Genomic DNA, 16736 nt, shown 5'->3' with positions numbered 1-16736 from the left:
CATTCACACAGACACACAGACACATTCACACAGACACATTCACACAGACACACTCACAGACACACAGACACATTCACACAGACACATTCACACAGACACACAGACACATTCACACAGACACACAGACACATTCACACAGACACACTCACACAGACACACTCAGACAGACACACAGACACATTCACACAGACACACTCACACAGACATACACATGAACAGACTTATACACAAACACACTCACACAGACACACTCACACATATACACACAGACACACTCACACAGACACACAGACACACTCACACAAACACACAGACACACTCACACAAATACACACAGACACACTCACACAGATACACACTCACACAGACACACAGACACATTCACACAGACACACAGACACACACACACACAAACATGAACAGACTTATACACAAACACACTCACACATACACACTCACACATATACACACAGACACACTCACACAGACACACAGACACACTCACACAGACACACTCACACAGACACTCACACAGACACACTCACACAGATACACACTCACACAGACACACTCACACAGACACACTCACACATATACACACTCACACAGACACACTCACACAGACACACTCACACATATACACACAGACGCACACAGGAACAGACTTATACACAAATACACACACACAGACACACTCACACAGATACACACACAGACACACACAGACACACACAGACACACTCACACAGACACACAGACACACAGACACATTCACACAGACACACAGACACACTCACACAGACACACAGACACATTCACACAGACACACAGACACATTCACACAGACACACAGACACATTCACACAGACACACAGACACATTCACACAGACACACAGACACATTCACACAGACACATTCACAGACACACTCACAGACACACAGACACATTCACACAGACACACAGACACATTCACACAGACACACAGACACATTCACACAGACACACTCACACAGACACATTCACACAGACACACAGACACATTCACACAGACACACTCACACAGACATACACATGAACAGACTTATACACAAACACACTCACACAGACACACTCACACATATACACACAGACACACTCACACAGACACACAGACACACTCACACAAACACACAGACACACTCACACAAATACACACAGACACACTCACACAGATACACACTCACACAGACACACAGACACATTCACACAGACACACAGACACACACACACACAAACATGAACAGACTTATACACAAACACACTCACACATACACACTCACACATATACACACAGACACACTCACACAGACACACAGACACACTCACACAGACACACTCACACAGACACACTCACACAGACACACTCACACAGATACACACTCACACAGACACACTCACACAGACACACTCACACATATACACACTCACACAGACACACTCACACAGACACACTCACACATATACACACAGACGCACACAGGAACAGACTTATACACAAATACACACACACAGACACACTCACACAGATACACACACAGACACACACAGACACACACAGACACACTCACACAGACACACAGACACACAGACACATTCACACAGACACACAGACACACTCACACAGACACACAGACACATTCACACAGACACACAGACACATTCACACAGACACACAGACACATTCACACAGACACACAGACACATTCACACAGACACACAGACACATTCACACAGACACATTCACACAGACACACTCACAGACACACAGACACATTCACACAGACACACAGACACATTCACACAGACACACAGACACATTCACACAGACACACTCACACAGACACACTCAGACAGACACACAGACACATTCACACAGACACACTCACACAGACATACACATGAACAGACTTATACACAAACACACTCACACAGACACACTCACACATATACACACAGACACACTCACACAGACACACAGACACACTCACACAAACACACAGACACACTCACACAAATACACACAGACACACTCACACAGATACACACTCACACAGACACACAGACACATTCACACAGACACACAGACACACACACACACAAACATGAACAGACTTATACACAAACACACTCACACATACACACTCACACATATACACACAGACACACTCACACAGACACACAGACACACTCACACAGACACACTCACACAGACACACTCACACAGACACACTCACACAGATACACACTCACACAGACACACTCACACAGACACACTCACACATATACACACTCACACAGACACACTCACACAGACACACTCACACATACACACAGACGCACACAGGAACAGACTTATACACAAATACACACACACAGACACACTCACACAGATACACACACAGACACACACAGACACACACAGACACACTCACACAGACACACAGACACACAGACACATTCACACAGACACACAGACACACTCACACAGACACACAGACACATTCACACAGACACACAGACACATTCACACAGACACACAGACACATTCACACAGACACACAGACACATTCACACAGACACACAGACACATTCACACAGACACATTCACACAGACACACTCACAGACACACAGACACATTCACACAGACACATTCACACAGACACACAGACACATTCACACAGACACACAGACACATTCACACAGACACACTCACACAGACACACTCAGACAGACACACAGACACATTCACACAGACACACTCACACAGACATACACATGAACAGACTTATACACAAACACACTCACACAGACACACTCACACATATACACACAGACACACTCACACAGACACACAGACACACTCACACAAACACACAGACACACTCACACAAATACACACAGACACACTCACACAGATACACACTCACACAGACACACAGACACATTCTGGTAGACAGACACACAGACACACACACACACAAACATGAACAGACTTATACACAAACACACTCACACATACACACTCACACATATACACACAGACACACTCACACAGACACACAGACACACTCACACAGACACACTCACACAGACACACTCACACAGACACACTCACACAGATACACACTCACACAGACACACTCACACAGACACACACACACACTATACACACTCACACAGACACACTCACACATATACACACAGACGCACACAGGAACAGACTTATACACAAATACACACACACAGACACACTCACACAGATACACACACAGACACACACAGACACACACACACACACTCACACAGATACACACACAGACACACACAGACACACTCACACAGATACACACACACACAAACACACTCACACAGACACACACACAAAACCATACACACCGACCTGATCGTCAAGTCGTCTGAGTCTCTGGTAGATGGGCTTCCTGAGCTCAGCAGTCCCCTGTCCCCTACAGGCCTGAAGCTGGAGGACAACCAGGAGAACCAGGGCCAGGGCCCTCCGTCCGGCTCTGAGGCTGGTCATAGTGCAGCGTGGCTGGGTTAGGGCAGGGCCGGGGTCTGGGTGTCTAGAGGTGCGGAGGTTGTTAACTCTGAGAACTACCGAGGATAACTAATAGAGGTGAAGGAGAGAGAAGAGGGATGGGGCAGTGCAGGGATGGGAAGCCCCCTAACACACACACACACACATCTGTTTTTATCCCACAATGCATCACTGGCAGGGAAGCAGAGGCAGAACATGATGACTTTATCAGACACACACACGCGCACACACATAATACACACACACGCACACACACACACACACACACACACACACACACACACACACACACATATTACACACGTGAACACAAACACACGTATGAACACACACAACATTAACAAATAGGTGAAATAAACTCAAAACAAGAAAAGTATTAAGCAACAAATTAATTATATTTTACAAATCTAGGTCAGATTTTCTCTTTTTGCAGTTTAGTCAGGTGGCTGGAGTTGTATAGATATATATTAGTCAGGTGGCTGGAGTTGTATAGATATATATTAGTCAGGTGGCTGGAGTTGTATAGATATATATTAGTCAGGTAAATGTAGTTGTATAGATATATATTAGTCAGGTGGCTGTAGTTGTATAGATATATATTAGTCAGGTAAATGTAGTTGTATAGATATATATTAGTCAGGTAAATGTAGTTGTATAGATATATATTAGTCAGGTAAATGTAATTGTATAGATATATATTAGTCAGGTGGCTGGAGTTGTATATATATATATTAGTCAGGTAAATGTAGTTGTATAGATATATATTAGTCAGGTAAATGTAATTGTATAGATATATATTAGTCAGGTGGCTGGAGTTGTATAGATATATATTAGTCAGGTGGCTGGAGTTGTATAGATATATATTAGTCAGGTGGCTGTAGTTGTATAGATATATATTAGTCAGGTAAATGTAGTTGTATAGATATATATTAGTCAGGTAAATGTAGTTGTATAGATATATATTAGTCAGGTAAATGTAGTTGTATAGATATATATTAGTCAGGTAAATGTAGTTGTATAGATATATATTAGTCAGGTGGCTGTAGTTGTATAGATATATATTAGTCAGGTAAATGTAGTTGTATAGATATATATTAGTCAGGTAAATGTAGTTGTATAGATATATATTAGTCAGGTAAATGTAGTTGTATAGATATATATTAGTCAGGTGGCTGTAGTTGTATAGATATATATTAGTCAGGTAAATGTAGTTGTATAGATATATATTAGTCAGGTAAATGTAGTTGTATAGATATATATTAGTCAGGTAAATGTAGTTGTATAGATATATATTAGTCAGGTAAATGTAGTTGTATAGATATATATTAGTCAGGTAAATGTAGTTGTATAGATATATATTAGTCAGGTGGCTGTAGTTGTATAGATATATATTAGTCAGGTGGCTGTAGTTGTATAGATATATATTAGTCAGGTGGCTGGAGTTGTATAGATATATATTAGTCAGGTAAATGTAGTTGTATAGATATATATTAGTCAGGTAAATGTAGTTGTATAGATATATATTAGTCAGGTAAATGTAGTTGTATAGATATATATTAGTCAGGTGTAGTCATGTTGTCTGAGTGGGACAGGTTGTATGATGTAGTAATGTTGTGTGTAATGTTGTCTGAGTGGGACAGGTTGTATGATGTAGTAATGTTGTGTGTAATGTTGTCTGAGTGGGACAGGTTGTATGATGTAGTAATGTTGTCTGAGTGGGACAGGTTGTATGATGTAGTAATGTTGTCTGAGTGGGACAGGTTGTATGATGTAGTAATGTTGTCTGAGTGGGACAGGTTGTATGATGTAGTAATGTTGTCTGAGTGGGACAGGTTGTATGATGTAGTAATGTTGTCTGAGTGGGACAGGTTGTATGATGTAGTAATGTTGTCTGAGTGGGACAGGTTGTATGATGTAATAATGTTGTCTGAGTGGGACAGGTTGTATGATGTAGTAATGTTGTCTGAGTGGGACAGGTTGTATGATGTAGTAATGTTGTCTGAGTGGGACAGGTTGTATGATGTAGTAATGTTGTGTGTAATGTTGTCTGAGTGGGACAGGTTGTATGATGTAGTAATGTTGTGTATAATGTTGTCTGAGTGGGACAGGTTGTATGATGTAATAATCTTGTAATGTTGTCTGAGTGGGACAGGTTATATGATGTAGTAATGTTGTCTGAGTGGGACAGGTTGTATGATGTAGTAATGTTGTGTGTAATGTTGTCTGAGTGGGACAGGTTGTATGATGTAGTAATGTTGTGTATAATGTTGTCTGAGTGGGACAGGTTGTATGATGTAATAATCTTGTAATGTTGTCTGAGTGGGACAGGTTATATGATGTAGTAATGTTGTCTGAGTGGGACAGGTTGTATGATGTAATAATGTTGTAATGTTGTCTGAGTGGGACAGGTCGCTCTGATGATGGCTATCGTACGGTACATTTCCTGAACTTGCTTCGTCATTGGATAAATCTCAGAACACACAGACAAACACACACACACACACACATGTATGCAAACACGCACACAGAAAGAATGTTCATAGCCCTGTAGTGGAATGCAGAGGACACAAAAAAAAGGTTTGGTTCTGGGCTTAGGAATGTAGTTGATCAGGCCGAGCGGCCACACACACACACACACACACACACACACACACACACACACACACACACACACACACACACACACACACACGCCTTGACTGAGTATAGGACCACGCCTGCAATGACAATCTAGTCAGAGCCAACACCCTCCACGTCACTCAGTCGCACACACACATGCACACGCACGCACACACACACCTTCTGATGGACCTCACCCTGTTCCCTGGGAGTGGTTGGGGGCTGGTGGGAGAAGAGGAGGGGGAGGAGGGAGTGACTGACACACACACACACACACACACACCTTCTGATGGACCTCACCCTGTTCCCTGGGAGTGGTTGGGGGCTGGTGGGAGAAGAGGAGGGGGAGGAGGGAGTGACTGACACAAACTGCGATCCATCCTGGACTTTACATCTAAATGACTTCCATTCTAAACCAGAGCTCTATTCTAGAATGTCTTAGTTCCACAGTAGAACCTGAGACAGAGCTGCATTTCCTGACAAAATGTCAACAATATAAAACAATTAGAGAGTGTCATTTCACCAAATTTGAAACCCTTATTCAAGGTTTCAAAGACCTCTCTGATGAGAGTAGGCCACCCGTCCTGTTGGGGGAGGACGCAGAGAGCTGTGGGTTGGCAGCGCACTACATTGCTGCCTGTCATAACATGAGGGACAGTGTCTGACAGACCAATCAACCTGCACATGTAAACGCAAATATTTCCTGTGACTGTTCCTCAAAACTAAATGTTTTCCTGGCCCACCCCTCCACCCTGGACTTGAACAGCCTCTATGACCAGGTCCACCTCTACAAGGCAGCAGAGCCCACCTTCTAAAGGACATAGCCCTCAACCACAGCCCCAACACTTCACACAGGAGCAACAGATCAATAGACACCCCACCCAGACCCTCTCCCAGACCTGCGGGACCCTCCCCTGGACCTACACATAGAGGACCCACGCCAAGAGGACTTACATCCAGACCACAGCACCCCCAGACATATACACACCCCCACCCCAACCAATCATCACCCCCCCCAAGTCAACCATGCCCACACCCCATTTAGGTCCCCTCAGATCAGACCTATACCCCTCCTGCCCACCCCATGCCCACCACTCCCGCAAAGAGGGCCTCAACATGGAAGTCACACATACGCCCAGGCCGTGAGCAGGCAAACAGGCCCAACCCCCACACTTACACTAGTCCAAGCCAATGACATGTACCAGATGCTCAGCAGGTTCTGCTCACACTTACTGGCCTGAGGCCAAACCACACGACCAACAACATTGGACACTTTATAGAGCACAAAGCCTTCACTATATCATCCTGGAATATCAAGGTCTGAGGTCATCTGCCTTTGGCCTAAAGAGCAGGAAATACAGACATTATCATCCTAAAAGAAACCTGGTATAGAGGAGACAGACCCACTGGTTGCCCTCTAGGTTACAGAGAGCTGGTAGTCCCATCCACCACACTACCAGGTGGGTGGTATAGAGGAGACAGACCCACTGGTTGCCCTCTAGGTTACAGAGAGCTGGTAGTCCCATCCACCACACTACCAGGTGGGTGGTATAGAGGAGACAGACCCACTGTTTGTCCTCTAGGTTACAGAGAGCTGGTAGTCCCATCCACCACACTACCAGGTGGGTGGTATAGAGGAGATGGACCCACTGGTTGCCCTCTAGGTTACAGAGAGCTGGTAGTCCCATCCACCACACTACCAGGTGGGTGGTATAGAGGAGATGGACCCACTGGTTGCCCTCTAGGTTACAGAGAGCTGGTAGTCCCATCCACCACACTACCAGGTGGGTGGTATAGAGGAGACAGACCCACTGGTTGCCCTCTAGGTTACAGAGAGCTGGTAGTCCCATCCACCACACTACCAGGTGGGTGGTATAGAGGAGACGGACCCACTGGTTGCCCTCTAGGTTACAGAGAGCTGGTAGTCCCATCCACCAAACTACCAGGTGTGAAACAGGGAAGGGACTCAGGGGGTATGCTAATTTGGTATAGAGCAGAACAAACTCACTCTATTAAATGAATCAAAACAGGAACATTTTACATTTGTCTAAAAATTCAAAAGGAAATGATCTTAACAGAGAAGAATCTCCTCCTGTGTGCTACCTATATCCTAGAATCACTAGAATCCCCTCCTGTGTGCTACCTATATCCTAGAATCACTAGAATCCCCTCCTGTGTGCTACCTATATCCTAGAATCACTAGAATCCCCTCCTGTGTGCTACCTATATCCTAGAATCACTAGAATCCCCTCCTGTGTGCTACCTATATCCTAGAATCCCCTCCTGTGTGCTACCTATATCCTAGAATCACTAGAATCCCCTCCTGTGTGCTACCTATATCCTAGAGTCACTAGAATCTCCTCCTGTGTGCTACCTATATCCCCCCACTAGAATCCCCATACTTTAATGAAGTATGGGGATTGTACAGACATGTACTAGTCTGTGACGACCTAAATGCCAGAACCGGACAAGAACCTGAACCTGACACCCTCAGCACACAGGGGGACAAACCCTCAGCACACAGGGGGACAAACCCTCAGCACACAGGGGGACAAACCCTCAGCACACAGGGGGACAAACACCTGCCTGGCACAACTATGACAACATAACCAACAGAAACGGGTCACAACTCCTGCAGCTCTGTCGCACGCTGGGTCTGTACGTAGTCAATGGTAGGCTTCGATGGGACTCTCACGGTAGGTACACATATAGCTCATCTCTTGGCAGTAGTACTGTAGACTACTTAATCACTGACCTCAACCCAGAGTCTCTCAGAGCGTTCACAGTCAGCCCACTGACACCCCTATCAGACCACAGCAAAATCACAGTCTACTTGAACTGAGCAAAACTCATTCATGAGGCATCAAAGCCAAAGGAACTGAATAATATTAAGAAATTTTATAGATAGAAGGAATGTCGTGTAGAAACCTACTGAGAAAACAATTAGGCAACAACACATTCAATCCCTTTCAGACAACTTCCTGGACAAAACGTTCCACTGAAAACCTCCCCATATAGAGGTGTGCCAAGCTTGTAACTCCATAAACATATTAGAGACACATATCTCCCTCAGATTACACAGATCCACAAACAAACCCAATTTTGATAAACTCCCACATCTACTGGGTGAAATACCACAATGTTCCATCACAGCAGCACGATTTGTGACCTGTTGCCACAAGAAAAGGTCAACCAGTGAAGAATTGTACAACCCATATTTATGTTTATTTATTTTCCCTTTTGTTCTTCAGCTATTTGCACATTATATGAAATTACTTTACTATTTTGGAACTTATTTAACTTTTGTTTATTTTCTATTTCACTTGCCAATGTTAACATGTGTTTCCCATGCCAATAAAGCCCTTGAATTGAAAAGAGAGAGAGAGAAACAGAGAGAGAGACAGAGAGACAGAGAGACAGAGAGAGAGAGAGAGGGAGACAGAGAGAGAGAGAGAGAGAGAGAGAGAGAGAGAGAGAGAGAGAGACAGAGAGAGAGAGACAGAGAGAGAGAGAGAGACAGAGAGAGAGAGAGGGGGGGGGAGAGAAAGAGAGAAAGAGAGAGGGAGAGAATCTGTCAGTATCTGTGTCAATGTCCTCCTGTCACATTCCAAGATAAAGGGAAGTGAAAACAGGTTTTTAGAAATGTATGACCATATCAATAGCAGAAATACCTTATTTACATAAGTATTCAGACCCTTTGCTATGAGACTTGAAATTGAGCTCAGGTGCATCCTGTTTCCATTGATCATCCTTGAGATGTTTCTACAACTTGATTGGAGTCCACCTGTGGTAAATTCAATTGATTAGACATGATTTGGAAAGGCACACACCTGTCTATATAAGGAATTGTCAGAAGATCTCTGAGACAGGATTGTGTTGAGGCACAGTTCTGGGGAAGGGTACCAAAACATTTATGCAGCATTGAAGGTCCCCAAGAACACAGTGACCTCCATCATTCTTAAATGGAAGAAATTTGGAACCACCAAGACTCTTCCTAGAGCTGGCCACCCTGCCAAACTGGTCAATCGGGGGAGAAGGGCCTTGGTCCAGGGAGGTGACCACCCTGCCAAACTGGTCAATCGGGGGAGAAGGGCCTTGGTCCAGGGAGGTGACCACCCTGCCAAACTGGTCAATCAGGAGAGAAGGGCCTTGGTCAGGGAGGTGACTAAGAACTCGATGGTCACTCTGACAGAGCTCCAGAGTTCCTTTGTGGAGATGGGAGAACCTTCCAGAAGGACAACCATCTCTGCAGCACTCCACCAATCAGGCCATTATGGTAGAGTGGCCAGACGGAAGTCACTCCTCAGTGAAAGGCACATGACAGCCCGCTTGGAGTTTGCCAAAAGGCACCTAAAGGACTCTCAGACCATGAGAATCAAGATTCTCTGGTCTGATGAAACCAATATTGAACCCTTTGGCCTGAATGTGAAGTGTCACGTCTTGAGGAAACCTGGCACCATCCCTACGGTGAAGCATGGTGGTGGCAACATCATGCTGTAGGGAGGTTTTTCAGTAGCGGGGACTGGGAGACTAGTCAGGGTCGAGGGAAAGGTGAACGGAGCGGAGTACACAGAGATCCATGATGAAAACCTGCTCCAGAGCACTCAGGACCTCAGACTGGGGTGAAGGTTCAACTTCCAACAGGACAATGACCCTAAGAACACAGCTAAGACAATGCAGGAGTGACTTCGGGACAAGTCTCTGAATGTCCTTGAGTGGCCCAGCCAGAGCCCGGACCCGATTGAACATCTCTGGAGAGACCTGAAAATAGCTGTGCAGCGAGGCTCCCCATCCAACCTGACAGAGCTTGATAGGAATACAGGTGTGCCAAGCTTGTAGTGTCGTACCCAAGAAGACTCAATGCTGTAATCGCTGCCAAAGGTGCATCAACAAAGTACTGAGTAAAGGGTCTGAATACTGTCCTCTATATGTTAATGTCATATTATTCTTTTATATACATATAAACGTGCAAAAATGTTCTAAAAGCTGTTTTTGCTTTGTCATTATGGGGTATTGTGATGTCATTATGGGGTATTGTGATGTCATTAAGGGGTATTGTGATGTCATCATGGTGTATTGTGTGTAGATTGATGAGGGAAAAACAACAATCGAATCAGTTTTAGAATAAGGCTGTAACGTAACAAAATGTGGAAAAAGGTTTGTGAATAGTTTCTGAAGGCCCAGGAAGTGTGTGAGAAGTCCCTCTAGGTTTGGACTAGTAGTCAGGTAAGAGTACGGGGTGGTTAGAACAGGTTATAGTGAGAGTAGAGTACTGCTGAGAAACAGGCCCAGCCCTACTGCATGCCAACAAACACAAAACCCACGGAAACAAAGAACACACAGAGAAAACACACTCAGGATGTATCCCAAATGATACCCTATTCCCTATATAGTGCACTACTTTGGACCAGGGCCCTGGATGGAAAAGGGATGTGTCCTGATCAAAAGTAGTGCACTATATAGGGAATAGGGTGCGACTTGGAATGCACCATGAGACGGGCCCTGTACAGTATCATCCACCCAGGAAGATTCCTATGACATATTTAGGACTAGGTTAATGAGGGGGTGGGACTTGGAGAAGGGGGCGGGGCCTGGGAGTGGATAAGGGAGAGAGGGAAGCAGAGAGAGAGTTCTCCGTACTATCAACAGCTACAACACATATTTATCTACACAGCTAGACAGGTAAGACTCTCTACTGAATTACATTCATTATTATTGTTGTTAGACAGGTTAAATATAATAAATAAATAAAAGGTAAGACTCTCTACTGAATTACATTCATTATTATTGTTGTTAGACAGGTTAAATATAATAAATAAATAAAAGGTAAGACTCTCTACTGAATGATATTCATTGTTATGGTCGTCAGGGTTGACCTGTGGCTTTCAGGTGACTTCAGGTGTGCGGTTCAGGCCGTTTGATAACTTCGAACCCACTGGGCAAAAATTGGTTGAATCAATGTTGTTTCCACGTTATTTCAACCCCCCAAAAAATCTATGTGATGATGTTGAATCAACGTGGAAGACTGGATGGATTTGCATAAAGTCATCAACATAATGGAATTATTATTATTTTTTAAATTCAAACCTAAATCCAATGACATGGGGACATTTGTTGTTGATTTCACACTGAATTCACATGAGTTGACAACTCAACCGAATGTAAATTCCAACTAGACATTGAACTGATGTCTGTGCCCAGTGGGTAGTTTTCATAGATTACACTGAAACAGATCTGAGACGGGCTACAGAAAGTAAACCAAGCTGTTGAAATACTAATCATTCACTATCCACCTGTGAGACTGAGCAAGATAGAGATGAGGTGTGTGATGTCATTAGGGGGGGTTAGGTGCTTGGGAGTTGTCTCTCTGTCATATGGAGTAGGTGTCTGGTCTGAGAGTTATAGAGCGACAGCCTTTAGAAGGCAACAAATCCCTTTGAGAACGGCCCATATGAGTCAGAAACACTTATTCTAGTGTCACAATTGACTACAAAGTGGAAATAGGATCATTTTGGTCGTGAAGTCAGTCTCGTCTAAAACGGAGTTTGGAACATTCATGCATCAGTCTCGTCTAAAACGGAGTTTGGAACATTCATGCATCACAATGGGTAAACGAAGGCTGGGTTTTGATTTGCTGATGTCCTTATGCCCATTAACATGGGTTGAACAGCTGCCGTGATCGCTCTCTGTCCAATAGCACAGACAGTGTGACAGACCTGTTCAGCAGCTCCGACTGTGTACATCAGACAACACAAAGCAAACACCTTTTAGTTAGATGTAAAATTGCGCAACTAAAAAAAAAATCCTTGACAAATAGGCTACGGTGTCTCATGAGGGACAAACATTACTAACCAAAAGCAGAATCGGTCAGGAAAAAATTCTAGTTTTTCTAATGAGGAACAGAAAATGCCAATCGGAGTGTTCAGTGGATCTATAAGGGTTCATTATAAACTGGGTGGTTCGAGCCCTGAATTCTGATTGGCTGAAAGCCATGGTATATCAGGCCGTATACCACGGGTATGACTAAACATGTGTTTTTACTACTCTAATTACATTGGTAACCAGTTTATAATAGAAATAAGGAACCTCAGGGGTTTGTGATATATGGCCAATATACCACGGCTAAGGGCTGTGTCCAGGTACTCTGCGTTGTGTCGTGCATAAGAACAGCCCTTTAGCCGTGATATGTTGGCAATATACCACACCTCCTCGGGCCGTATTGTTTAATTATAGACTGCCCTGACATTCTCTGTTTCCTGCTTCTATCATGTTAAATACTAACCACTACCAGTATGGACTGTCAGTAGGTCTAATAAGCCAATATACTGTGAGTTCCCTTCGGTTGGTATAGTCTACATCCCATTTAATAACAGTGTCTTCATTCTACCAGTATGGACTGTCAGTAGGTTGGTATAGTCACCATCCCATTTAATAACAGTGTCTTCATTCTACCAGTATGGACTGTCAGTAGGTTGGTATAGTCTACATCCCATTTAATAACAGTGTCTTCATTCTACCAGTATGGACTGTCAGTAGGTTGGTATAGTCTACATCCCCATTCCATTTAATAACAGTGTCTTCATTCTACCAGTATGGACTGTCAGTAGGTTGGTATAGTCTACATCCCCATTCATTTAATAACAGTGTCTTCATTCTACCAGTATGGACTGTCAGTAGGTTGGTATAGTCTACATCACCATTCATTTAATAACAGTGTCTTCATTCTACCAGTATGGACTGTCAGTAGGTTGGTATAGTCTACATCACCATTCATTTAATAACAGTGTCTTCATTCTACCAGTATGGACTGTCAGTAGGTTGGTATAGTCTACATCACCATTTAATAACAGTGTCTTCATTCTACCAGTATGGACTGTCAGTAGGTTGGTATAGTCTACATCCCCATTCATTTAATAACAGTGTCTTCATTCTACCAGTATGGACTGTCAGTAGGTTGGTATAGTCTACATCCCCATTCATTTAATAACAGTGTCTTCATTCTACCAGTATGGACTGTCAGTAGGTTGGTATAGTCTACATCCCCATTCATTTAATAACAGTGTCTTCATTCTACCAGTATGGACTGTCAGTAGGTTGGTATAGTCACCATTCCATTTAATAACAGTTTTCATTTGACTTCATTTCCTTTCTCTGTAAACACATTCACTGCCATGTTGTTGTTGTTGAGGATCATTAGTAACAGCTGATAATATATATTTTATTTTTTATTTTTTATTAAACGAATATTGAGGCCAATTAAATCGGTTAATTTGGAGCACAGATGAAGTCGTAACGTTTTGTACCTGACTGACCTAACAAGTCTGGACTAGGATCAATTAAACCATATCAATAACAGGTCTGGACTAGGATCAATTAAACCATATCAATAACAGGTCTGGACTAGGATCAATTAAACCATATCAATAACAGGTCTGGACTAGGATCAATTAAACCATATCAATAACAGGTCTGGACTAGGATCAATTAAACCATATCAATAACAGGTCTGGACTAGGATCAATTAAACCATATCAATAACAGGTCTGAACTAGGATCAATTAAACCATATCAATAACAGGTCTGGACTAGGATCAATTAAACCATATCAATAACAAGTCTGGACTAGGATCAATTAAACCATATCAATAACAGGTCTGGACTAGGATCAATTAAACCATATCAATAACAAGTCTGGACTAGGATCAATTAAACCATATCAATAACAGGTCTGGACTAGGATCAATTAAACCATATCAATAACAAGTCTGGACTAGGATCAATTAAACCATATCAATAACAGGTCTGGACTAGGATCAATTAAACCATATCAATAACAAGTCTGGACTAGGATCAATTAAACCATATCAATAACAGGTCTGGACTAGGATCAATTAAACCATATCAATAACAGGTCTGGACTAGGATCAATTAAACCATATCAATAACAGGTCTGGACTAGGATCAATTAAACCATATCAATAACAGGTCTGGACTAGGATCAATTAAACCATATCAATAACAGGTCTGGACTAGGATCAATTAAACCATATCAATAACAGGTCTGAACTAGGATCAATTAAACCATATCAATAACAGGTCTGGACTAGGATCAATTAAACCATATCAATAACAGGTCTGGACTAGGATCAATTAAACCATATCAATAACAGGTCTGGACTAGGATCAATTAAACCATATCAATAACAGGTCTGGACTAGGATCAATTAAACCATATCAATAACAGGTCTGGACTAGGATCAATTAAACCATATCAATGCAGTTAAACAGGTTAATGTAATGATTTCTGTTGTCTTACACTTGTGGCACTTCCCAAGGCCATTTCATGATGATTATTGCGGTCCTGTCAGTCATGTTATATAATCAGGCTGCTGTAAACAAGGCAAATGCCAGCATTGTTGGACTACTGCCTCTGCCCAGAGGCCTACAAGACGTTCCTGGCAACGGCCGTCAGAGCTCACTTTGCCACGTATGAGCCCTGGTTAGAGTCCCTGTTGCAGCTTTCGCCGTCTTCCGCTACACTGGTGGCAGAGTTGGGATCAGAGTCCAGCTCACGGTCTATGTGATCGAGTGGTGGGAAGCGGTCTGTTTTTCAACATTGTGTTGGGGTGTAATTACGTTGATGTATCTAGTGAACAGTGGATGACAACAACGGGCGGGACGGATAGAAGTCGTCACTACAGGTGTGAACAAGCCTTACGTGTAAAGTAGCCTGAAGCTGAATGCTGAACCCCGACCAGTTATTCAGAACAACATCCACTGTGACTGTCTCATTTACATATGTTCACTTACCAGTGTGGACCCCGGAACAAACACATTCTACTCATTTACATATGTTCACTTATGGAACAAACACATTCTACTCATTTACATATGTTCACTTATGGAACAAACACATTCTACTCATTTACATATGTTCACTTATGGAACAAACACATTCTACTCATTTACATATGTTCACTTATGGAACAAACACATTCTACTCATTTACATATGTTCACTTATGGAACAAACACATTCTACTCATTTACATATGTTCACTTATGGAACAAACACATTCTACTCATTTACATATGTTCACTTATGGAACAAACACATTCTACTCATTGACAAACTACCCGTTTAAAGTGTTATAAAAACCAGGGCTCCCGAGTGGCGCAGCACTGCATCTCGGTGCGAGAGGCGTCACTACAGTCCCTGGTTCAAATCCAGGCTGTATCACATCCGGCCGTGATTGGGAGTCCCATAGGGCGGCGCACAATTGTCCCAACGTCATCTGGGTTTGGCCCCGGGGGTTAGGCCGTCATTGTAAATAAGAACTTGTTCTTGACTGACTTGCCTAGTTAAGGTTAAAAATAAAACCATGGTACTTTTATTACTGAAGTATATATGTGTTGATTAATTATTTCTTACTTCAGTGGAAATACAGAATATGTATAAAATACCAAATATACCAACAGCTAAATTAAGCAGATATTTACAACTCTTCAACCATGTCACC

General features: G+C 43.0%; 1 protein-coding gene across 1 annotated transcript in view; it reads left to right on the top strand.

Moving 5' to 3' along the window:
* Window positions 1-11812: 11812 nt before the first annotated feature.
* Window positions 11813-16736, top strand: part of si:ch211-157c3.4 (Lipopolysaccharide-induced tumor necrosis factor-alpha factor homolog-like) — a 33820-nt gene continuing 28896 nt past the window's right edge. Inside the window, exon 1 of the mRNA XM_065015629.1 lies at window positions 11813-11899. The gene's annotated coding sequence lies outside the window, so the exon portion shown is untranslated. The remainder of the gene's footprint in view (window positions 11900-16736) is intronic.

The sequence above is a fragment of the Oncorhynchus nerka genome, unplaced genomic scaffold, assembly GCF_034236695.1.
Source record: "Oncorhynchus nerka isolate Pitt River unplaced genomic scaffold, Oner_Uvic_2.0 unplaced_scaffold_1379, whole genome shotgun sequence".
Classification (NCBI taxonomy): Eukaryota; Metazoa; Chordata; class Actinopteri; order Salmoniformes; family Salmonidae; genus Oncorhynchus; species Oncorhynchus nerka.
Note: the sequence above shows the minus strand (reverse complement) of the source record. Positions and strands in the feature narration are given on the sequence as shown.